Source organism: Rousettus aegyptiacus, unplaced genomic scaffold (genome assembly GCF_014176215.1).
Source record: "Rousettus aegyptiacus isolate mRouAeg1 unplaced genomic scaffold, mRouAeg1.p scaffold_m13_p_4, whole genome shotgun sequence".
NCBI classification, from domain to species: Eukaryota; Metazoa; Chordata; class Mammalia; order Chiroptera; family Pteropodidae; genus Rousettus; species Rousettus aegyptiacus.
This window is the reverse complement of record NW_023416307.1, coordinates 92001820-92026250: the sequence shown is the minus strand read 5'-3', so window position 1 is coordinate 92026250 and position 24431 is coordinate 92001820. Positions and strand designations below refer to the sequence as shown.

Genomic DNA, 24431 nt, shown 5'->3' with positions numbered 1-24431 from the left:
AGTGGTCATTGGGTACTCATGTGGTGGTAGGTGGCTACAGCAGGGGTAGGTCACCATGCTGGTACATATCCCCAGATCCACTCCAGACCCTTCTCCCTGCTGCTCTGCACCCAGGAGGCTGACCTCCTCAGACTGTGTCCTCACGTTCCTGCAGTCTCCAATGGAAGCCACTGACAGAAGATTAGAGGATAGGAGAGTGATTGATGTTTTATTTCCCACCCCTCTCTCCTTTCCTCCTGGTAGGGGTTTGGTAGTGGCTGTTCCCCAACCCCACAGCCATAGCTCCTATTGGGTGTCCCTGCTGAGTTCCAAGAGCTGCCTCTCCCCAACCCTGCAGGCTCAGGGTGCTAAGGGCTCCTCACCCATTCACCATTGCTACTCCAAGAGCTGCCCCACTCCCTGTTAAGTTCCCCCAACCCTGCCCACATCTCTGTTCTAGGTTTCTTCATTAATTATTCCTTCTATAAGCCCTATGAGGGGCCCCTTTGTTTCCTGCTGGGACTCTGAAAGACACATCCCCATGAGGACCCCACAGGATTCTATGAATCATTGGCATAGGACCTTGACAGAGCAGCAAGGACCTTAAAAACAGAGCACTAAATGGAAAAGGTAAAAAATAAAACAAAATAAAATAAAGCACACACAGAACAAGATAGAGAGCCAAACACCAATCCACGTCAATTAAAAATGCACACATTCAAGGTAACAAAAAACCAGTTTTAAAACACAGGCAAAGAAAACATCCACACAGAACAGAACCGATGTCTGCCTGTAGCAAGGGAGCAGAGATAGGGGAATAAACCAGCCAATAAAATAAGAGCAGGACCATGCAGACACCAAGATAATAGTGTGTTATTAGCTAAGGAGTGTACTTAACTCTTAGCTTCTGAGGTCTAGCTGAAAAAACAAACAAACAAACAAACAAAAACAAGAATCCCATACTAGGCCCCTTTCCAAGAAGGAACCCCACCAGGAGCCTGGGGAGGAGGAGGAGCAGCAGGGCCTTCCAGCACCCAGCTGAGGTGGTGCGGGACTACACCCAGCCAATCCAGAGCTCATACCCCCTCCCCCCACCCCCGGTGTGCTGCCATTGGCTGAGGGATGGGCCTAGGACCACGCCTAACCGATGAGACTCAGAACTGTGACCACTCCCACCAGGGACCTGCAGAAGGCAAACTGAGCCCCTCCATGAAGGCTGGTAGCCTCGCCTGGGTCTCTAAGTGCACTGAACCACCAGGGACCCCCTACCTGAGAGACCACATGCTAGTCCACTGCTCCAGGTCACAGTGCTGGGTGTGTAAATGAGCCCTTGTGGGAGGCTCTCTCAGCAGGGAAGCAGGTGAATACCACCAATATCCCCAGTAAATGGCCAGATGGAGCTATAAAATAATGGGAGGTGGGGGAGGTCTTGACCCAACTTTACCTAAATTCCTGTGCAAATTATATGACTATTGCTGCTTTCAGCCTCCTAGTAGTCAGAGTAGTTGGTTAGCAGCAAAATGTAACCAGACCATTGAGATATAAAGCCGCAATGAAAAGCTGAATCATTCATTTAGAAGTAGAGCATTTCTATAGGACAAATGCCCTCCTCCTCAGCCCATAGGACAAGCAGGGAGAGAAACTGCTCTAGATTAAAACAGGCCTGAGTTATAATCATCCAATGCATGTGGGATCCCTGATGGGATGCTGCATGAACAAACCAGTGAAAGAAACACAGAGCCTAATTGAGGGGCTCCAAGGATAGACTGAGGACCAGGTGATATCAAGGGACAGCTAATCATTCTGTGAGGCATGATGGCTGACTTTTTTAAGAAGAATATTTTAAATATCATCATGTTTATAATATGCTCTAACATACTTCTGCATGAAAAAAAAATAATCAAAGGCAATATGGCAAAATGTTAACAACTATGAAATCTAAGGTGACTGGGTATCCTTTCTAGTCATCTATATTTTTTGGATTGTCATTCTCCATAATGAAAAGTCACAACGGCAGTTGGTATTTAGGTGAGAATGAAGGATAGGAAGTCACCAACACACAGTCTGGGAATGCATCCAGCCTGTGGGGTGAGTCTTTGACTACTAAACTGAAGATCCAGTGTGGGCTCAAGGAGCTGAGGGCAGATTGAGGTCACAGCCTGGGCTGTCACAGCTTTGTTCTTTGTTGACCAGATCCCTGCTGTGGGTAGGGGCAGTAGGGATTCTGATGTAGCCTTGGAATGGGTTCAAGACAGAGCAGTGGAGGGTAGATGATACTCAATAATGGTCCATTCTCAGGGAGCAATGCAGAGACAGGTGGCTGAGTATGCTATGTGGAGACAGTCCCCCACCACAGGCCATCTGGGGGCAGGCAAGGTCAGGGATGAGGTCTGTGGCATATCAGTGTCTGGAGTGTCCTCAGGATGCTACTTGAACCTCAGCTGCCTTCACTCACCCTCATTGCAAGTTCCTCTCTGTCATTCTTGCTGCTGCTCCCCACTTCCAAAAAAATAATAGCACAAATACAGATCCCTGCATAAGGTAACACCACCTCCTTTGATAAATTAACCTCATACCCAGTCATAGCAGGCCCTAGATAAAAAAAAAAAAAACAAACAAAAAACAAAAAAAAACTCTCTGGGCTAGCAAGGCCACCCCAGAGCCCTTCAGAGAGCCCTGGGAGACACAAATTCATCACCAGTAACGTCATTACTAAAAGTGGGATCTTGTTTTACATGACTTCAAATCACAAGGTACAGAAATTCTTCCTTTTTCCAGTTCTCAGAACCTTCAGATTCTGACAGGAATAGGCTTGCCAGAGCTAGCAAATAAAAATACAAGTCATGTAGCTACAGTGAAATTTCAGATAAACAATGCACAATTATTTAGTGTATGTATGTCCTGTGCAATATTTGGAACATACTTATTTATTGTTTATCTGAAATTCCAATTTAACATCCTACATTTTTACCAGTCAACCCTAGATATGAATAGTCTCAGGTTTGTGCTGATATGGCTTGAAAACTTTTTAAATATTTGCAGGGGATCTCTCTTTTAAACATGAGGCAGTTACATCAAAACGCGGACTCTCAAACAACTGGGGATGACAGAAGGAAAATAAACATATGACATTCGTTGACATACCAGTTACAAACACAAGTAATCAGGGCCACCTGAAGGCAGCAATGTCCCCAGCTCCACCCAGACGCCTGCCCCAAATGGCTGCACTCTGCTCCAAGTCCAACCAAAGATTTATAACATTTAAAATCAGGACATTTTACACTGAAGCTGGATTCCCAACTTCTCTAGGAAAATCAGAAGGGCCGAACACTGACCCATTGTGATCAACACTCACTCTCCACTGCCATCACTGGGCTCCCTAGTTCCTATCTATCTATACCCCTGACTCTCCTAGGCCTTGGGCTCCTCTTGTCCACACCCAAAGGAGAGAGCCACTGAGGCGAAAGTTCCTGCTTCCTCCTGCTCATTCCTGGTCACCTCCAGAATGTCCAAGTTTCCTGGATTAGGACCTGCCTCTTTTCTAAGTGGTACCCTGGAAATTTTGCCCACTTCCAAGTAATGTAGGGAGAAGGCAAGATAATTAAAATATTAATCAAGCTACATTCAGAGACTCCAATATGCTGATCAACTCTGCTGCAGCCAAGCCAGGAGGAATCCTTCAGAACAAAGGAAGATTTCTGCTGGGATTGCTAACAACCCATGCGCCACACCTGTGAAGGGGAAACAGAAATAACAGTCTTTTTAAATGACTGCCCTACACAAAATAAAATCATTCATTCACTACGGCTAAAACTATGGGGAACCTATGGATTAAAGGATGGGAACTGTCAGCGGCCTTTCAGGCTGCACATTCTTCTCCCCCTCCTTCTCCTTCCTCCTTTACCTTTGGCATGTGTATTAGATTCTTTCTACTCTCTCCACCAAAGGACCCTCTTCTCTCAGTGCAGGGCTGGGTCTGTCCCCCACACTCAGGGAAATTTGCCCTGCCCTGCATCACAAGGAGCCCACTCCTGCCGAGGAGGCACCAGTATGGCAAACACATTAGCATCCAGTGACGTCCCCGCAGCCATACAAGACATACAACCATAGGAGGGAATACAAAGTTACAGACCATCTTAGTCCAGAACCCCCAGAGGCAAAGCCTAAGATGGGTTCTTGAATTAGCAAAAGGGAAAGAGGGAAGCATGATAGAGGAGGTGACAAAACTGGTTAAAGATATGGCCTCAGCTGGAGCCTAGTGCCAGCCTTATCCCACGGGGCACCCCAGGGTTCATCCCACTCATAGGAACATCAGTCAGTCATGGGCCGAGGTGTGGGTAAGAGGGGAAGTGATCTCCCAGGCACCTGAGGGGATCTAAAGAAGGGCGCAGGTGTGAGCCAACATCTGGGGCAGCTGGGGGACAGGGTGCATCTTCAAGAGAGGAGGAACCAGACAAGAAATCAGCAGTGACCACAGAGTTGCCATACACACAAAAGTATATACACACAGGCAGAAGGCAGTAAGACAACTTGGTCCCAGAAACTATCCGAAAAATACCTTTAATTTATAATTCAGTCTGTGCTCGACAGGCTCAGAAAGGTAAAAAAGTAATGTACTTAAATAGTGTTTGTACACTCACATTCATAGCATTATTCATAACAGCCAAGAGGAAGTAAACCAGTGTCCATCAACAGATGAATGGATAAACAAAATGTGGTCTATACATACAGTGAAATATTTTTCAGCCTTAAAAAAGAAGGAAATTCCTACACAGGCTAGAACATGGATGAACCTCGAGGACGTTATTATTATTATACTTAGTTAAATACAACAGGACAAATGCTGTGTGATTCTACTTATATGAAGTCCCTGGGGTAGTCAAATTCATAGACGGGAAAGCAGAATGGTGGCTGCCAGGGGCATAGGGGGCAGTGGGGAAGGGAATGGGGAGTTAGTGTTTGATGGATACAGACTTTCAGTTTGCAAGATGAAAAAGTTGTGGAAAGAGATGGTGGTGATGGATCCGCAACAATGTGAATGTAGTTAATGCCAATGAAGTGGACACTAAGAAAATGGTTAAAATAGTCAATTTTGTTATGTATATTTGCCATAATAAAAAAAAAAACAATAACATGTGTACTACAAAGCCAAAAGCAAATAATAAAAAGGACAGTAAAAGGAAAAGAACTGCACTGAAGACCCAACAGGAAATAAGGGCTGCTCCTGAGACCTCCCCTTAGTAGTAAGCTTTCTGGCAGCCAAGGTCAAAGGGAAATTAGAGGATGACCTAGTGCTGCTCATCTGATAAGAGAAGTCATCTAGTTCACTGGGAAAAATAAATTTATTGTTGGCACAAAATGTTAGAAGGAATTTTAACTGCTGATCAAGTTCACATTTATAACTCCCACTTCCTCAGTGCTGACGCGATGCCAAACACTGGACTGAGAGTTTCCAGGGATGTTTATTTTCTTTAACTATGCTCTACAGATAAGAAAACTAAGGCCCAGACAGGGGAAATGATCTGCCCAAGGTCATATTACCAGTAAAAGGTAACACAAGGATTTGAACCCAGGTCTCTCTGGCCAAGGGAGTATGACCAGTGTCCATCAGTTTGTAAATATTCATTGGGTACCTGCTACCTGCCAGGCCCTATCATTGGTACTAGGATGTGGCAGTGAACAAGGCCAACAAAGGTCTTACCCTCATATGGCCATCATTCTGGTGGAAGGAAGAGAGGAGGAACAAATATATAAGAAGATGATGTTGGCATCGTGAAGGAGAGGGACTGGAGCACTCCTTGGGCAAGAATGGTCAGGGCAGGCCTCACTTAGGAGGTAACACTTCAGCTGAAACTTGTCTGGCAAAAATGTGGTAGCCATGCAAAGATCTGGGGAATGGAATCCTAGTTAGAGGACACAGCATATGCAATAGCCGTGAAGTAAGAAGCAGCTTGACACACTGTAGCTGGCATGCAGGGAACAAAGAGAGGGCAAGGGAGGAGAGTAGCAAGAGGAGAAAAAGTGGGTGATGTCACATGAAAATCAAGGAAGGAAGAGGCTTGAAATAGAAGAAAGGTCAGTCACCCACACCCAGTGCCCCAGGGACTCAGCAAAGCATCCAGGACATTTAGTGGGCCATGCTCCAACAGGGTGGTGGGGGCGATCACTAGGTCGCAGCACACTAGGAATTCAAGAAGGAACTAAAGATGCCCCTTTTAAAAAGCCTATGGAAGATTCCAGTCAAACAAAGTACAATACCAAGTAAAACCTAAACGTCATTTAGGGAACACAAACATAGGAGGCAGAACAAGAAAGCCAAGATAAATGATCACCATAAAAGTCTGGTGGTGGGTACCAAGGCAAAGGGAGGCAGATCGAGAAGAACCACAGGAGACTGTGGGGGCAGGCAGTGTCCTCTTAATTCACCCAGGTGGTGATTATGTGAGGGCTTGTTCAGTTGTGCATTTTTATGTAATTTTTGTATGTGTGATTTTTCACAAGAGGCTTTTTAAAGGAAAAAAAAAAAAGCCAATTATAGCAGTCCAGAAAAAGGAAACAAAGGCCAAATAAGTTTTGGCAGAAGAAATGGAGAGGAGGGAAGGGAGGTGAAAAATAGTCACAAATTATCAAAAGAAAAGTGATCAAGTTTGGCTTCTGTCTTTAAAGTCATTTTCCTTCATTTCCTTGTGGGCAAAAGTCTGACTAACTGATGGCATCCCTTCCAAAAAGGCAAGTCAGGCTGTGAAAGTCAGGATACAGGGCAGAGGATCAGGGACGGGGCCTGGGTCCTTTCAGATGGAAGAGCCTGGGCAAACCAGGCTTGAGGAGAGACAGGCAAAGCAGAAGGCACAGGTGGGATGGCCCAAGATCCCAGAGGAGGAGGGAGGAACTAGGTCCAAAGCACGGGGAGGGGGGTGGCGGGGACCGAAGACGAAGAGGACAACCACCACTGAGTCTCTGAGCAAACACTGGGTGCGAAGTGCTGACAAGCAGGTGGAATGCCATGAGCCCCATGTTCCCACACATTCAGTAGTCCCTGTATACTTTCAATGGGTAAGCTCATGAAAATACTGGTAAATGTCACTCTTCAAATGGAACAGACAGGTTATTTTCCCCTCTCCTTCCCTCTTGTCCCTAAAAGAAAAAAAGAAAGAAAGATGAATAAAAAGCTCCTTAAACCCTGGGTAAAAGCTGACTCTGCATATATAATCACTAATCTCATTACCAACATAAGCAAGTGAAAAATTATAAAGATGAATGTCCATCACTTACAATCAACCTTTGAGAAAAGAAAATGTTGCTTCTGGCACCAGGAAGGAGCTGATATTTTCCGTCCCCTCAATTCACAACTCTGGAAAGAGGAAACACTGCTAGGGTGGAGTGATGAGAAATGGCCCTACCCGAAGCCAAGGCTGAGCTCACTGCTATCCCCACCTGGCGTCCCCATGGCCTCCACCCGGCCGCAGACTGACAGGCGTTGCATCCTTGACCTCTCCTCTCCCTCCCTCTGTGCGATCTCAAGACATTCTCCGTCAGCTTGCCCATGGTCCTGCCACTGGAGACTTCTTGTCTGATCTCCCACCTCTACTCTAAACCCTAAATGGTTCCTTATCACCTCTGGTCCATTTGAGAACCCGAGAAAAAGCTATGAATAATCCACTCCCTACACTGAAAAAGGGAAAATACAAACCAAGCATGGTAGTGAACATGGGGTACTTTCTGACCACCTAGCATGTATCCACCCTGCTTCCAAGAACAGCCCTTGGATTTCATTCTGGAGTCCACACCACTCCATTATCACTCCAGTGCCTCTCATTCTTCTCGCACCACCCAACTCAGGGATGGACACCAAGCCAATCTGAGCCCATGAGAACCAACTCAAGTGAGACACTGGGTAAAACAACCTCTCTCTTTCCCACTATATTAGATCTGAGATGATTTATCATTGAGGAACCCTGAAGCCATCTTGTCAGACCTGAGGCTGGAACAAACTCAAAAAAAAAAAAAAAAAAAAAAAACAGTCAACAGAGAAACATTCATAGTAGTAGCTGCTGAGCACCTAGGTGGAGCTAACCGAAAATCTAAACTTTACGACGACACAAACCCATTTTACTTAAGCTAACTTGGACCATGTTTTCTATCACTTGCAAATGAAAGTCTTAAAAGATATATGGGCATACAGCAAATACAGTTGTATATCATATTAGGAGTCTCGGATTTCCTGGAACTTACTCATGGACCCTGATTGAAGACCCCCTAGCCCAAGGAAAAAGTGAAAACTCCAAAGAGTAACATTCAAAGTCCTTCCCCATCTAGCCCCCACCTATCTTTACTAACCCTCTTCCCTCTGTTGCCTTCCAAGTACCCAATTCCTGCTAAACTGGAAGACTCTGGTTCCCAGCCCTTCATCTTTGCTTGTATCGTTATTTCAAATCAGGGTGCCCTCCATTCTGAATTTCTGCATACTTATTTTAAGGCTAAGCCCCAGGGGTGGATGGATTGGATGGATGGATGGATGGATGGATGGATGGATGGATGGATGGATGGATAGATGGATGGATGGGTGGATGGGTGGATGAATGGATGATGCTCAGTGGTAGGTAGCATATGGAGGAGAGACGGATGAGAGGCAGATTAGTAGAAGGGTACATGAAGTGGTATGTAGATGAAATGTTGATAAATAAATGGATGGGTGAGCAAGTGGTAGTTAGATCATGGGTAGTAAATGGATGGCAGATGGAGGACAGAAGGATGGGAAGGTGGGTGAGTAGAGTGATGGGTGAAAAGATGAAGGATGCATGGATGGAACGGTGGGCTAATTGGTGGGTGCATCAGCATAGGGGAACAAATGGCTGAGGGATGGCTGGATAACTGGGCAAGTAATGGGTCAGGGAATAAGAGGAAGCATGAACAGTAGGTGGGTGCATAGGTAGGTGGGCCAGCAGGTGGGTGAGTAGAGCTAGGCAAGTTCTCAACACTCAGTCAGTACTGTTCCGAGCCCCCATGGAAAAACCCAGAACAAGGTCAATGGATCTCCCACAGGCCAGCCTCTCAGACAATTCTTGCACCTGGCCTGCGTTCACAGCCCAGCTGAGCTACCTCCCACTGTCTGACCACAGACCAGAGACTCTGGCTCTCTGAGCCTCATTCTCTGATGTGTTAAATGAGAAACATAGATGGTACTTCTTCTCATAGGGTGCTATGGGATTAAATTTAAAACAATCACAGAGACTAGCCCAAGTCATGGTACAGCCAAAACTGATCATTTCTGTTCTATTGTTAAAAATTGTTCCAGGACCTAGGGGAAAAAAAAAGTGCCTTCTCCCCTTATTTTATATAATTAGGAAAATCCAGATATCAAAAACAGACATGGATACTGCAACGAGAGAAAGATAGACCAGTTTCACTTATGAATCTAGCTGCCAAATCCTAAATATCAGAAAACTGAGTCCAGCAGCATATTACAGAGATAATAATATACTGTGCCCAAGTAGTTACCTCAGGAATGCAAGGGTAGTTTAATAGGACATCACTGCAATTCACTAAAAGAAAAATTTTACTTGATTATCTCACTAGATGCTGGGGGAAAAAAGTATTCAATAAAATTTGAATTTTGTGATTTAAAACTGAGAAAAAAGTTTCTCCTGCCAAAGAGGACCATCCACTAGGCTCCTATGGGAATAGCCCCTCCCTAGCAGGCACCAAAAATGGGTTCACCCATCTCCCCTTCCAGAGAGAATAAACTGGCCTTTGAAGGGATTTAACACCTCCCCAAGGGAACACCAAGGTGAGATTTTAGGTCTGCAGCAGGCTGGGGGAGAAAAACTTTTGGGTCCACCTATCTTCCAGAGCCTTCCAAATCTTGTCTCGCCCCCTTTCACCCTTTCTCTAGCCCCTTAAGTTGAGTCCAGGGGTACAGTGCAGAGTCTATCAATGCTGAGAAACCAGCAGAAACTGAACTGATCTGGGGCTGTGAGCAGAGTCCCAGAGAGGGTCCTAAACCAGGTTCCCAGTGTGTGTGTGTGTGTGTGTGTGTGTGTGTGAGAGAGAGAGAGAGAGAGAGAGAGAGAGAGAGAGAGAGAGAGAGAGAGAGAGAGAGAATGAATGAGAATGAGTGAGTGAGTTTGGGTGTATGACTGCATCTGCATGCATGTAAGGGGGTATGGGGAGTGGGTGTGTGCATGCAAAGTGTATGAGTATGTATGAGGTGTAAGTGTGGGTGTAACTGTGCAAGACTGTGTTAGCATATGTGCGCATGAACTGTAGGTGTGTGAGAGGGTGTGTACATGTGAGATGTGTTTAAGCATCTGTAAGTGTGTCTATCTGAGTCTATCGGCAGTGTGAGTGTGAGAGACTGTGTGAGCATGCATGTACATGCACACACAAGTACTGGGTGCCCTCACCTGGTGGGTCCTCGCCCCTTCTCCAGCCCCAGGAGGTGTCACTGATCCCCAATGCCCCTGACCTGACCATTCTCCTCTCCTTTGCCCGCTCCCCTCTGCCTGGACCACACTGCCTCTTAGTCCTCCCATGACTTGCTTTCTGCTCTCTGGACACATCCCTTCCCCCACCTCAGTCACAGCTCCCCTGAAGCCCATCTGCTCCTACACCACCACTTCTGTGGAACCTCAGTACAGACAGCCCTGCCGCCCTGGACAGGCACATGCTGCTACTGGCTGCATTTCAGAGTTCCTGCTTTCTCCCCTCTAGCCACAGGATGCTCATTAGGGGTTAGGGCTGGCAGGTTCCTTCCCCACACTAGGAGTTGACACCTTATACTGATGTGTCTACCTGCTGGCCACCCTGACTGGACTGTGACTCTGAGGCATGAGCCCTGCTTTCCTGCTCAGCCCTGACCCAGGGGCTGGTCCATGTGGACACACAATAATACCTGTGGTTGGTAACTGGAGACGGGTGGCTTAATTAACTTGTGTGGCACCAGCACAGGTCTGACACAGAAGACGCAATGACTTAGAAAGGCGAGTGCCATCAACACGCATCCCAAAAGGGCCTTCACAGGTGGAGGCCCTTTTCTAGATGAAGTGGGGTAGGGCAGAATAGGAACAGGTGAGAAGAGACAGAGGGAAGCAGAGACCTAAAGACAGACAGACAGAAAGGGACAAAAAGGAGACAGACAGCAGACCTTGGCTCCCTCGGCTACTGAGGCATCTGGAAGGAGGCGCCACCAGAGAAACTCTGCAACTGCCCCAGGCCTTTGCCATGCCGGTGCCCCGACTTATTTGCACCGCTGTGGAATTAAGGAATTTCTCAGGGCTGCCAGTGGGGCAGCCATTGTGCAGCGAATAGGCTCTGGCCCGGGCTGTGGTGTAACCTCAGGCCCCCCAGAGGCCCTCAGCCGCCACTGCCAGCGCCTAGGCAGACAGCAGGCATGGTCAAGATCCGGATGCTCACAGAGGAAGGTTCAAACTGGAACCCAGCTTTTCTCCTAGGCGGCTGGGTGACTCAGATATGTGACCCCCAGAGCAGCCAAGCTTTCGTCTGCACATGGGCCCCAGCACAGCAGCCTCTCGGCAACACAGAGAGAACTAGAGATGATGTAAAGACCCTATCGTCATACCTGGCAAACAAAAGGCCTTCAATACATATTCAATAAAAAAAAAAAAAAATTACTGGCTCCAGCTACCCAAAATCTTTCACAGCTCAAGTCTGCCCATTCCTTTGTTCCCTCTGCCAGGCACACCCTTCTGCCCCTTAGCAAACTCCTGCTCATCCCTAAAGACCTAGCTCAATATCTTCTCTTTCAGGAATTGTTTCCTCAAATTTCAGGGCTGCTTCTTTTGACCTCTCTGCACTCTTTACACAGAGTTCCTGAATCTTCAGAGTTCAGAGAATAAAGGTTTAAAGCAAATGCTCAGAGAATAATTGACTCTGCCCACATTCTTACTACTCAAGGTAATCATGGTTGGGCTAGAGGTCTGGACCCTACAACCCTCACCTTCTCTCTCCAACTCTATTTTCACATGAACTATACCAGCTGGTGAAGAGCTACTGTTAAGCAAATAACATCCTTACATTCTCTTTGGTATGGGTCCACTATGTGAGATGGGACAGAGAAAGAAATGTACAGGCCATTTATATAGAGCATGCCAGAGAGGCTGTGGGGATCTCTGCCCCCTTCTCCTGGGAAGAGAGCTCCAGCTTTCCTCTAGCAAGCCACCCTCTCCCATCCACAGGCTATGTGGACCATTGGACGGCCATCTCCCATCCACAATGACTGATCAAGGGACAGTCAACAACCCAGTCACACCAGCCCATGCTAAAGCTCCTGAGCCCAAAGGAGGGAGCCTGGAGCTGCTGGGCCACCTGACTGCCACATGGTAGAGCTTGCCTAAGAAAAACACAACACGGAGAATGGAGACATAGCCCTAATGGTGTGTCATCGGAGTCCCTGGATACAGCCAAGCCTGAAGCTAGAATTTCAATTCCATGACTTATTTGCTTAAGTTGTATTGTACTTTCTATCACTTGCAACCAATAATCTTGAAAACTGTAACAAAAAAGCAAAAACAGAAACCGTACTATATCTATCTGTTGCTAGACTCTAAGAATGTTTGAGTTTCTGGAGTTACGAAACTTTGTCCCTGTGGTATACACCTCTTGGGCCAGCAGCCTGCTTCGCTCAAAGACCATTCTCAGAGAATGACTAGAGATATGCCCCTAAAGCCCTGTCAATATCATGACTTGGTACCCCACCCCTGGCCACAGCCAATTAGCCCAGGGTAAGGCTGGGCCAATCAGAGCTCTTCCCCAGGACTTTGACCTAGAACAAAAACAAAACACAACAAAACCCATGGACCATCTCTAGTAGAAAAAACTATGAGACAAGAGGCCTCCAAGCTGAGGGTGGGCACATTTAAATCATTTTGAGAGAATCGACCAGCCTCACAGAGAAAATCAAAGACAAAGGCAGATGGGTATGAGGCAGTCCTGGTGGCACTGGAGTCCCTAGCTGCGGCACTGTAAGGAATAGAGCCTGGGCCACATATAGGCCACCCAGTGCACATGCTGAGGGACCACTCCTCCCACCCCACACAAAAGAAGCTGCAGCCATTCCAAGGGAGTATAACTGGGTCAGGCACTTGTGGCCTTGGGGTTATGGTGGGGCATTTCAGGGACAGGCAGCTAATGTCACCATGTTTCCATCCCCAGCAATTTCCTGCTCTCCTGAAAGTAGGAGATTGGGTACTCAGTTCAAGAAAACACATGTAGGGGAAGGTGTAGCAAGAGGACTGTAGCAAACTTCCCTCACACCAGGTCCTGTAGCTAATTAAGGGCCAACCAGCCAATACTGTGGGTGTCACTGGTATTACCCATGAAAAGTAATATTAATGACCTCCACTCACCTGAGCTCAGCAATTCACAGTTTACAAGGAACTTTCCCATTTGGTCAGGCTTAGGTCCCCACCTCCTCCAAGAACCCTGGCCCAGCCTCACCATGTCAGTCCACACTGCCCTCTCTCTCTGAGCTGTGGCCCTAGTCTAAGTCCCAGCTGGCCTGCTTTCCCCTGACATGGACCCCAGGCTGCAGGACGCCCCAGGCTAAGCTGCATTCACCTCCAAAGCTCTGCAAACACGTAACAAAGGGTGCAGAGCTGGGGGACGTAGGGGACAGCCCCAGCCCCTGCATGAGAATGAGCACCAGCCACCACCAGAAAAGCCAAGGACTTAGTTTTGGAGAAAACATCCTAGCTAGAAGGGTTCCTCCCTCCTCTCATGGCCCCGCCTAGCAAGAAACATGCTAAGGAGGACCCAAAAAGTAGGTAGGGTCCCAGGAAGATGTGAGGTATGTGATGACCAGCCATAGGGACCTTTCCAAGTGGGGCTAGAGATAACCATGCTCTGTGAGGTCAGATCTCAGGACAAAGCCCCAGGGTAATGATCCCCTTCACCCTCTTCATATTCTCTTTTAACCAATCATGATCATAGAAAAACTCTCAATGCTGCAAACATCTCCTTAAAACTTGCCAATCTTCCTTTTTAACAAAGAGAGGGCATGACTAACTGGCTCAAGGCTGAGGCAGGGAACAAAAGGTGGCAAGGATTTAGTCCTGCTATTAATGGTTATTGCTGATTCAGGGTGAGTGATCCTGATTTCTATTTCTATCTACAGTTATTATAAAAAGTCTCCTTTTAAAATAAGTATAAGCAAAACAGGGAAGAGATTTTTTAAAATATATTCAGTATAATAATCTAAAGGCATGAAAGGTAGGACAATAGATGCAATTATGCTAATACTCCCTTTATCAGAAGAGGAAGTCAACACCCACTGGATTCTTCCCAAGAAAGGGCTCAGGGCCCCCATGGAGCCTGCCTCTATCAACCCTGTAATCAGATAACAGCAGCACCCTGGGGATGCCCCTAGTCAGACAAGGTGACAGATTTAATCTGCTCTGAAGACATGCAGGGGAACAGATAAGAAACATTGAGATGCTCAGCCTGTGAAGAAGTGATGAGCAGTGCTCTGGAGGGGAGGAGGAGGGATCAAGAAGGGGACAGGGTACAGTGTGGTTGTGTTTTCAAGAGGACAGAATGTGTCAAGACCAACCATTTTCTGAGTTGGCCCTGATCCACAGGGGTCCCTATCCTGCCTCCACATAGTCCCCCCACTCTGCCCATCTAATATATTCCCCAGTGGGCTACACTCTCCTGCTCAAGACCCTTCCCTGGCTCTCTATCACTCTGACTACAGGCCACAGACTCATGGTGGGGTGGGAGGGAGGCGACGGCTAGGGGAGTATTCTCAGGAGTCCCAAGAGGTCTCTATCGGAATATTTTTTAATGCTGTGTTTTCATTGTGAGTAGACTCTAAAAAGAGTATTTTCTGGATCACCAAAAGCTCACTTGGTGACCAAATTTGCAAATGGGAATTTAGGGCCAGGATCAGGGACCCAGTCTGAAGAAGGAAGAACTCTGGAAGCTTTATCAAGAACTGGTGTGTCCTGACAACATAACCCAGGGCTGGCCCCAATGCAAACAATGGCCTCTCAGTGATCAGAATAGAGAAAACTGAAAGGAGAGTGTGACCATGTATTAATTAAGTACCATATACTTGCCAAAGCCACACTTGGGGCTTTCCATACATCCTCAGTCTTCACACTACCACCAGGCTCCTCTTACAGATGGAGAAGTTAAGGCTTATTATCCAGAGTCACGTGACTCTGGCCAGGCAGGCACCAGTACCCCTGTGCTTCCTGCACACCTGGTTGGGCCTTAACTCCACTGTCACTCCACACTTCAGAGCTCTCTCCCCATATTTCTGGCCATTCCTGGGGACTAAATAATAGCAGAGAGAGTTGGGCTATCCCTAAGTCACAGATGAGGAAACTGAGGGCCCAGGAGATGAGCTGACCTGACGCCAACAGGGTCTACCTCCAGGCAAACCCCTCCTGTGTCTACAAGCAGCCATCCACTCCCCAGACACATGGGTGTTCACTGCCCCCTACGCTGCTGGCCAGGCCGACTCCCAGCATCCCCCAGCCCCAGGCAGGCAGGCAACACCACTTCCTCAGCAGTACTGTAACTTGGGCGGGGTCACTCTGGCCTACAATACAACCCTCTACAAAAAGCCAGTCTCCCCACCCTGGAGGAAGGAAATAACCTTTCCCCAAACCAGTACTTTCACTGCAACAATCTCCATATATGAGAAGATGGAGGCATTTTTGCAATGTTTCCAAATTCCAATAACTGTGAGGACAATGGTGCAAAATGACACATGGCTTGGCCTGAGAGGAGCCTTGGAAAGAGACCAGCCTGCAGTAGGTGAATTAATGGTGTGTGCGTGCCAGTGGTACCCTGTAATCAAGAGGCGGCCCGCAGGGACAGAACCTGGAGGTGGACAGACCTGGCTCCAGCTCTTCCTCTTCCCACTTCCCCTCCAACCCACCTCTCCAAGAAAAGCTGGGTTTTCTCCTGTCCCTGTGTCTGCCTCGCCTCTCTACCTTCACATCCCAGTGACAGCAGCACTCCTCCAGGGAGCCCTCCCTGCTGACCACCCCAGCTTTGGCTAGATGCCTTCCTGGCTCTCAGAGCCTCTGTGCTCTACTCCAGGGCAGCCCTGACCAAAGAATTTCAGAACTGCCTGTGTGAGTCTCTGGGCCCCTCAAGATGGCCATGGGAGGGATCATGGGCTGGCTCACACTAGAGTCCATGGCTAGTGCTGCGTGTGAGAGAGAGAACCCAAAGCTTTGGTCCCACATGCCTGGCATGGATGTCCAGAGAGCCACTAAGCAGGAACTCCAACTACACAAACCTCTCCCTGGTTGCTCCCAACAACTCCTGGTCAGGGATGCAACCCTTCTGGAGGAAGGCCACAACTCCACACTGTCCAGTAAGACCTGGCTATAGGTCCAAGCCTGATCCCCTAAGCCAGCTGTGCTGTGGGAAAGCTTTAAAACTTCAGTCAGACCTCACCACTCCCAACATTGAACCTTCATCACACCCAAAACTGAACCCTCCTGACATCCAGAATAAAATCAAAACCCCAGACTCAGCCTGCCCCCTGACCACTCTCCTTGCTCATAGGTGTCCTGTCCTCCAGCTGCTCCCCGTCATTTACACCTGCTGTGTGCTCTGCCCTAATGTCTCCACTGCACCCAGGGTCTCTCTGACACTCTCCCTAAAATAGCCCCCCGCCCCCAGCCTCAGATTGTTCGGCTTGGCTGTCTGCTCAGCCTTGCAGGCACAGCCAGCACAGCCCACCACCGCAAGCAACCATTTGCCTCCCATATGCACTGCCCACCAGGGAGCAAGCTCTGTGGGGGCAGAGGAGTTGCCTGTATCACTGCTTTGTTCCCAGCATTCAAAACAGTGACCAGCACCCAGTAGGTGCTCAAAAAATCTCTGCTGAATGAGTGGTCTCTTTCCTCATTCCAACAATCTTGAGAGATACAGGTTATGGTACCCACTTTACAGATGAGGGAGGCTGAGTCTTAGAGGGGTGAGTCACTGGCCTAAAGGGAGGACAATCTATGAGTGCCAGAGCTGGGATATGAACTTTGTAGGATGCCAAAATGGGAACTTCCCTGCACCCACTGATCCCTGCTTCAGCCTCCATGGAGTCTGGACCTGTCGCTAGTCTCCCAGTCAGCAAACTGTGGAAACGGGCCCAAAACAGAATGGTAAGTGCTGTGGCACCCACCCCAGGAAGAGCCAGCAACCAAATCACCAGGGAAAACACACGCACAAGAAAAGGGGGAGAGAGAAATGGTGTTTTCTTTTGTCCATTTTGCCAAACTTTGTTAAAAAAAAAAAAAAGTGACTTTGAAACCAACTAATTTTAATCACAGTGGAAACTTTTGTATACCAAGCCAGAAATAAGTCAGTCTGTTCCACTACAAGGTCAGTAAAGCAGGGAATTAAAACACCATCCTTAAACACTTCTACTTAAAACTCAAAAAGGAACAGTCACTCACCAACTGCCCAGCTGCTTTTGAATTTAGTGTAATGTTTTTAACAGGCAATACAGTCACATGGTTCAACAACCAGAAAATAAAAAAGGTACACTGAGAAGTGTCACCTCACTCTTACACCCTTGTCCACCGCCTCCCTAGGCAACCACAGGTAACCATAGGTAACCACCGTAGGATACAATCCTGGTATCTTCTCTCAGTTTGTTTATGCGCATCCAAGCAAATGTGAATTTCTATTTCTCATTTTACATAAGAGGTAGCATGCTTTACATACCATTCAGCACCTTATTTTCCTCTCTTAGTAGATCCCAGAGATCTTTACATAAAAAGCATTCCCATTTTTCATAGCTACATAATGTTTCATTGTAAGGCTACACCGGCATCTCTTTACCCAGGGTGTGTCACCCTGGATCTCAAATGTCCGTTGGCAGGTCTGTGTCCCCCACCTGCCCATAGCTTTTTAAGAATGAGAACTGCCCCCACACGCGATCTGACACAGGGCTGGCTCTAATGAACAGTTATGAGGCAGCTCAGCACTTCTGCCAACATTCCCTCCATGAAGGCACAAAGCCTCTTGATCTTGCAGCTAGGGAAGGTGTCTTAAAACAGAAATCAATTCTCATCATTCCCTGGCTCAAAACTTTATAGCAGCTTTCTATCTCCCTACACCAGGACCCTCTCCGCCATCCCTCACCTACTCTAGCCTCCTCCTACTTTGTCCCTCACACATACCAAGCAGGGTCCTGCCTCAGGCCCTTTTCACTAGCTGTGCACTCTGGTCTCAGCTCAGAAATGCCCTTCTCAAAGGGACCTTCCTTCCCCACCCGTCTTTGGTTGCCCTGCTGGCTTAAGTTCATTTACAGCATCTATGCCTGTGGGAAGGAAATCAACTTCATTCATTCCTTTGTTGACCGATTTACCCCACCTCTGCCCCTCCAACTAGAATATAAACTGCATGAAAGCAAAGACAGTGTCTGCACTGCCCACCATGAGCTCTCTACCCAGACCATGTCTAATTTCATATGACTCCCACTCTCAGTCCAGGACACCCAGGCTACTGCAGCAGCTCCTGCCTGTTACAATTAGTCATGATGGCCCTCAGGTCGTGCGCTGGCAGACCACAGCACTAAGAATCCTGTCACCAGCTGAAACTACATCCCGGGGCAAGACCTTCAGCTGGGGGTGCCCGAGAGTTCAGAAAGCCAGAAAGGAAGACTATATCCAACTGTCTTCTGGCCCGCAAACTCCAGGATTCTATCCCCATCTCTCCACTAATGAACCATGAGCATCGATAAACCATCAGACATCACCTACTTTACAAGAGGGAAGACTAAGACCCAGAAAAGGGAGGGACAGGCCCTCTGCACCACCTTATGCAGTCAGGTCCAGCACCTGCCTCCCCAGCAGGAAATTAAATCTTCAGGAGGGAGGTACAAGAAAAAGGCTGGGCACTTTCCACCATTTCCAAGTTCCATGTGCCACTGAGGACTGGTCCTCAGTCAATTAACGAACTTCCAGGAGGCCATGTATCATGGTGGCCCTTAGCTTACATTAATTCAGCCACATGCACATGGCAAACAAGAGAGAGCAGAGAGTCATGGGAACTAGGACTTAAAATAACTCAGCAGCTGCCTTACTCCATGCCACCCATCAGAGTGCAAGCCAGCCATGAGGTGGGAGCCACCCCTCCTCTGCCTGAGTCCCTCCTTGTAAGGCATCTCATCCACCAGGGTCTACCAGGGGTTTAAGCGAAAAATGCTCATACCTACAGCCCTGAAATATAGGGCAAACATTGAATCTGATGTCCAGCAGGACACACCACAATGCCCCGGAGGTCATGCAGACTCAAGAGACATCTCCACCCTAAAGGACACAGGATCACACTGAACTTGACCATCAAGACCAGAGCAGGAAACTGCACTGGGCTTTTAGGCCAATTCAAAGAAACCTTAGTGGTCATTTAGGCCATGTGAGATCTTCATCTTAGGCCCTGAATTTAGTTCCACCTTAACCTCTTCAGAGAATGCAGCTTCACTTCTCTCAGTTGTTCCACAAGTACATATTAAGTACCTACTGTGTGTCACGTGTGGACCTGACTCATGAAATTTGCTGAGGGTCAATGAGACCAAGTCCTTCAACTCATGGATGCATTGAGAAGGGGCAAAGAGTTTGGCTTTAGGGTCAGGAAAACCTCGGCTGAAATCCAAGCTCTACCCTTTGCTTGTTAGGAGACCCTTTCTGAGCCTCAGTTTTCCCATCTTTCAAGTGGGGGTAAGAATGCAACCTTGCAGGACTGTTGAGAAGATCTGGGAAGAAAAGCAATGGATGGGGCCTTACTCTAGATCACTGCTTTCCTCCCATGGGGCCTCCAGGCCACTTTATGGGGCCCCAGGCCACTGATTCCTACAATCCAGCAGAAAGTACCTGCCAACCATCACAAAATGCCCTGTGGTTCAGGCCCCTGGCATGCCCCTCAGTGCTCTAATGACTAAGGACTTAAACAATAGGAGGCTCATTCAAGGCTTCCCAGCCAGGCTTGAAGGGACTAGCCTATGCCAGCTTTGGGTGGGCAATACAGCAAAAACAGTCCTGTCTATACAGTAGACATAGCCAACGTAGAGGCTATGCAGGCCAGGCAGGAGCCAAGAATGTGCAAGCAGGCCAGGTGGGGAATGTGGTCAAATGGTGTTCCTGCCCCACTCCCAGTGGCAGCAGACAGGCAGCACCAGCTAATGGTCATCTGCCAGACCTTGTGATTTTTCAAGAGTAGACGGAAATCCGGACTTTTATGTAAAAGCTGCCAATTTGTAAATGCTGGCAACTAATTACATTTTCAAAAATAATAATAACATGGTAAGAGCCAAACAAAACATGCAAAGCCAGCCACAACCAGAGCTGGCAGGTTTGCACCAAAGGAACAAGATTTTGACTTCATTTATCCCCTGCCCACTCCCTGATCACACAGCTCTGGACACAGGAGGGAAGGGAGCAGTGAGGACAACAGTTCCCAGACCCTCACTTCCTTCTGGTGGAGATCTTCACCCTCAATTTGCATATGAGGCCCAGAGACCCAATTATTCAGCCACAAGCACCAGCCAGTGCCAGGCCCATCCACTGAGGCTCGCTTATTCAAGGGGTCTAGATGATGACCAGCACCCAAATCTTTTTCTTTTCTAGACTGTCATGGTCACACCTGCTGGCTCAGACCAGCTTTGGACTAGTCCAAGTGGCTGTCACAAGTAAAGTGACAGTAAAGAAGGGAGGGAAGGCACCCCTCCTTAGGAGAGTGGGGAGGGAGAGAGGGTGAGGGGGTGATGAGGAGTAGGGAGGCTGGCAGAGTCAGGCACACCCTTGCAGCCTAAGCCCCTTCCCTGTGCTCCCTACAGTCACCCAGACCCAAACTTAAGGAAGCCTCATCCAAGAGCCTTCCTCTACCATGAAACCTGCCTCACCTGGGATAGCCCCAGCACGGTGCCCATGGAGGCAGGATCGTGTGAAGAAATGCCTCAGCCTATCAAGTTGTTAGTGTACGTGACTGCATGCAAGATCCATAGGTGTATGGGACTGTTTGTGACACCAGGTATGTGACATGTGAGGGGCATGCTTGATAGACATGTGTGTCAGACATGAATGTATGTTAAAGCTGCACACTCGTTTAACAGAAACATAACCTTTTGATAGAGGCACGTATGTCTAGGAGACGTCTGTGTGCAAGACACGTGTGTATGAAGCACGTGTGAACAAAAGATACAAGTGTGAGAAGCCCAAATGTGTGAGAGACTTGGGAAAGCGTGTTCTAAGCATTGGACCAAGAGACGAGGAGAATGGGGTGACAGAGATGGCAGCGGGTGTGCCCATGCTGATTGTGCAGGAACTTCTGCTGGTGTGAATGCGTGTATGGCAGTGAGTGTGACTGGGTGGGAGGCTGAGGATCTGTGAAGGCGAGGGTGGTGCCTGACCTAGGATGCCAGTTTTCCCCTCTAGGGGAGGAGGTGGTGGGGTTGGCGGTGACCCGGCTACGCGACTGAGGTGCAATAGGGAAGCGGAGGAACAACGGGGGAGGGGTAGGCGGTGACCCGAGGGACGCAGCGGAGGAAGAGAGGGGACGGAACCTGGAGGGCGGGGGTCCCTGCCCGCGGAGCTCTAGCCCTCCACACGGCGCCTGCATTTCTCCAATGGGCCCGGAGCGCTGCGCTCGGGCGCCATCCTCGCGGCTGAGACAGGGACGCGGGGCGCGCGTCCGTGGGGCCGCCGAGCCGTCGGGGCGTCTGAACGCTCAGAGCCGGGAACGGAGGCGGGGGCCTGCCCGGCTGGGCGCAGTGAGGTAGAGGGGGGGCCTGGGCTTGGGGCCGCGAGGACTCACCGCGGGGCGCTTCGCACGTCTGTCCTGTGCTGCGTCCGTCCGCCGGTCCGTCGGCGCGTCCAGAACCCGTGCGCCCAGGGCTGTGCGCGGCGCAGGGCGGAACCGAGGCGCGGAGGGGCGGGCCCGAGGCAGCTCCGGGCCCCTTCCCCTGTCTCCGCCTCCGGGGCGGGGTCTCGTCAGGGCCTGGGTGAGGGGTGGGGGTGAGCAGCCTGGCGCCACTCACTCGGAGCAGAGCCGGCCCGGGGTTGGCGGCGCCACGCGTTCGCTGAGCACCTCGACCCCTTCCCGACACCCCCAGCCTCTTCATCGCCCCTGTCTCCTCCCCCCCGCCATTCAGGATAAACTCTGAGTTGGGGTCTTCGGCCTGCCACCTCATCCACCCTGAGCATCAGTGTCCCCACCTAGAATTGGGCCCAGAAACTTGGGAGGGTCTGAGGGCCCTGGGTACAATACTGACAAGAGGCAGGCCGGTATGAAAGGGTCAGAGAGCAGACTCATCTTGTTCCCAGCATTCCATCTGCCTTACTTCCTACCCTGGGGGCTCCCACTCTCCACCCTGCCAGGTGGCATTTGGCACTGCTACTACAGGTCTCTGGGCACATAGTTTCCAGCCCCTAACTTCAGGGCCGTCCAAGTTTGTCATTTTGGTTGAGGTCACACAGCTGCCTGTGACCACTGTGTGACCTCAACCAATGCCTTGACCTCTCTGAGCCCAGCCACCTCATCTCTTGAAAAGGTTAACATTGATGGGGAGACATAGAGAACCCCATGTTGTGCCCTCAGCACAGGACCCAACAAGTGATGAACACCCTGCAAATTGTAAGTTCAAAACATTAATTACTGTGACTCTGATCTCCATAATCCAGCAGGGTACGCACCCCATGATCTGGTACCCACTCACCAGATTCAAAAGAGTAGGAGCCTAGGCCTGTAAGAGGCTCTGTGAAGAGCAGGCAATTGGCAAGAGACTACCTCAGGCCCTTTCCCATGACCAGGGTCTCAAAACTCCACCCCCAAAATCCACACAAGCAGAATCCAGCACCGCTAGACCAGGGCAAACATTCTGGCACCTGAGCAGCCCAAGTAAAAGGAAGACTAGCCCAAACCCACGGGGCCCTGCAGACCTGGACTCTGGAACAGGGATCCCAATCCCTTCCTTACCATCAATTTAAAGGGGCCCAGAATCCAGTCAGGCACAAAGAGAGTCAGGATCCTGGGATTCTGTCCTTCTATCTCCGTCTCTCTCTGTTGACCATCTTCTGTCTGTGTCTATCCCTGTCTTTTTTTATTGTAGTAAAAGTCACATAGCATGCAATTCACCATTTTAACCATCTTAAAGTGTATAATTCAGTGGCATTTAGAACATTCACAATTTTCTCTCATGTCTGCTCTTAGTGCCTCTCTCTCTGTCTCTCTCTCTGTCTCTCTCTCTGTCTCTCTCTCTCTCTCAGAATTTCTCACTCTTCACCCATCCTGTCTCTTGCTTTCCATTCCTCTCTTTCATTTTTCAGGTCAGTCTGTCTCTCCATCTTACTCTGTCCTTCTTCGTCTCTATCGCCCTCTGAATCTCTCTCTTGGTTTCTCAGTCCTGGGGCTACATTCTCTAGGAACTAAGCCCCATGGGACTTCAGGACCTCCAGAACCAACTCCCCTCTCTGCTAAATGACACATAGCCCAGTCTTTGCCACCTCATATCTGGGTCGCAGCCAGGGGCCCAGAGTGCCCCCCACCCCATCTCCATTCCAGGGGCCTCACTATAGCCCCAGGACAGGGGTGAGGCAGTCCAGAGGATAGGCACAGAGAAGGGAAGCCCCCTTCCCAGGGTCACATAGCTGGAAGGAGCTACGGCCTGGAAGTATCCGGGGGCTCAGACAGGGCTGACCACAGAGGAGCCAGGAGGGGTTATGGGGGCCAGAGAACTGGATCCAGTTGGCCCAGCTTTCAGTCTAACCCTGGGCAGGCCCTTTGCTCTCTAGGCTGTTTTCCCTACTGGACTTGTTTTCTCTCAGGACCTTTGCATTTGCTGTTCACTCTGTCTGAAAAGCCCTACCCCTAGATTTCCAAGGCTGCCTCCTCCTTGCATTGAGATAAGGCCAAAAAGTCACCACCTTTGCCACTCCTCTACCTTCTCTACTCCTCAAAGTGTTTTTCATGAGCTGACTTTTTTATTTATTTGTAAATGAACTATAGGTAGGATAGCCTGGGGTTAAGAATTCTACTACACACCAGCTGTGTGACCTTGGGCACCTTATTTCTGGGCCTTGATTTCCTCAGCTGTAAAATTAACAAAATGACATCTGGGCCTATCTTAGGTGTTGCCGGGAAAATTAAATGAATTCAAATACTTTGAACAGAGCTTGGCCCAAGAGGAGTGTCAGTAAAAATCTGAAGAGTAATTGAGTGACAGATTGACTCCTTCCTTCTATCAGTAGGCAGGCAGCATGGGGCGATAGAAGATACCTGCCTCACTCACCTGGGCAACTTCCCATTCTCTGATATAGATCCTTTCCCTGTAGCAGGCTCCTGGAACCTGGAGCATAAGCAATAGGTGGAGATTTGGTCTCACCTTGCAGCCTGCTGAGAGCCCAAAGCCAAGCCAGCTTTCCAGGAGATAAAGTGGAGACACTTCTCCTGTGCTCTGTTATCTGAGCTGGAGATGC

General features: G+C 48.9%; 1 protein-coding gene across 1 annotated transcript in view; it reads right to left on the bottom strand.

Annotated features, from left to right (window-relative positions):
* FBLN2 (fibulin 2) overlaps positions 1 to 21855 on the bottom strand; it is an 84862-nt gene extending 63007 nt beyond the window's left edge. The window contains exon 1 of the mRNA XM_016129581.2: positions 21772 to 21855. The gene's annotated coding sequence lies outside the window, so the exon portion shown is untranslated. The remainder of the gene's footprint in view (positions 1 to 21771) is intronic.
* Positions 21856 to 24431: the final 2576 nt, after the last annotated feature.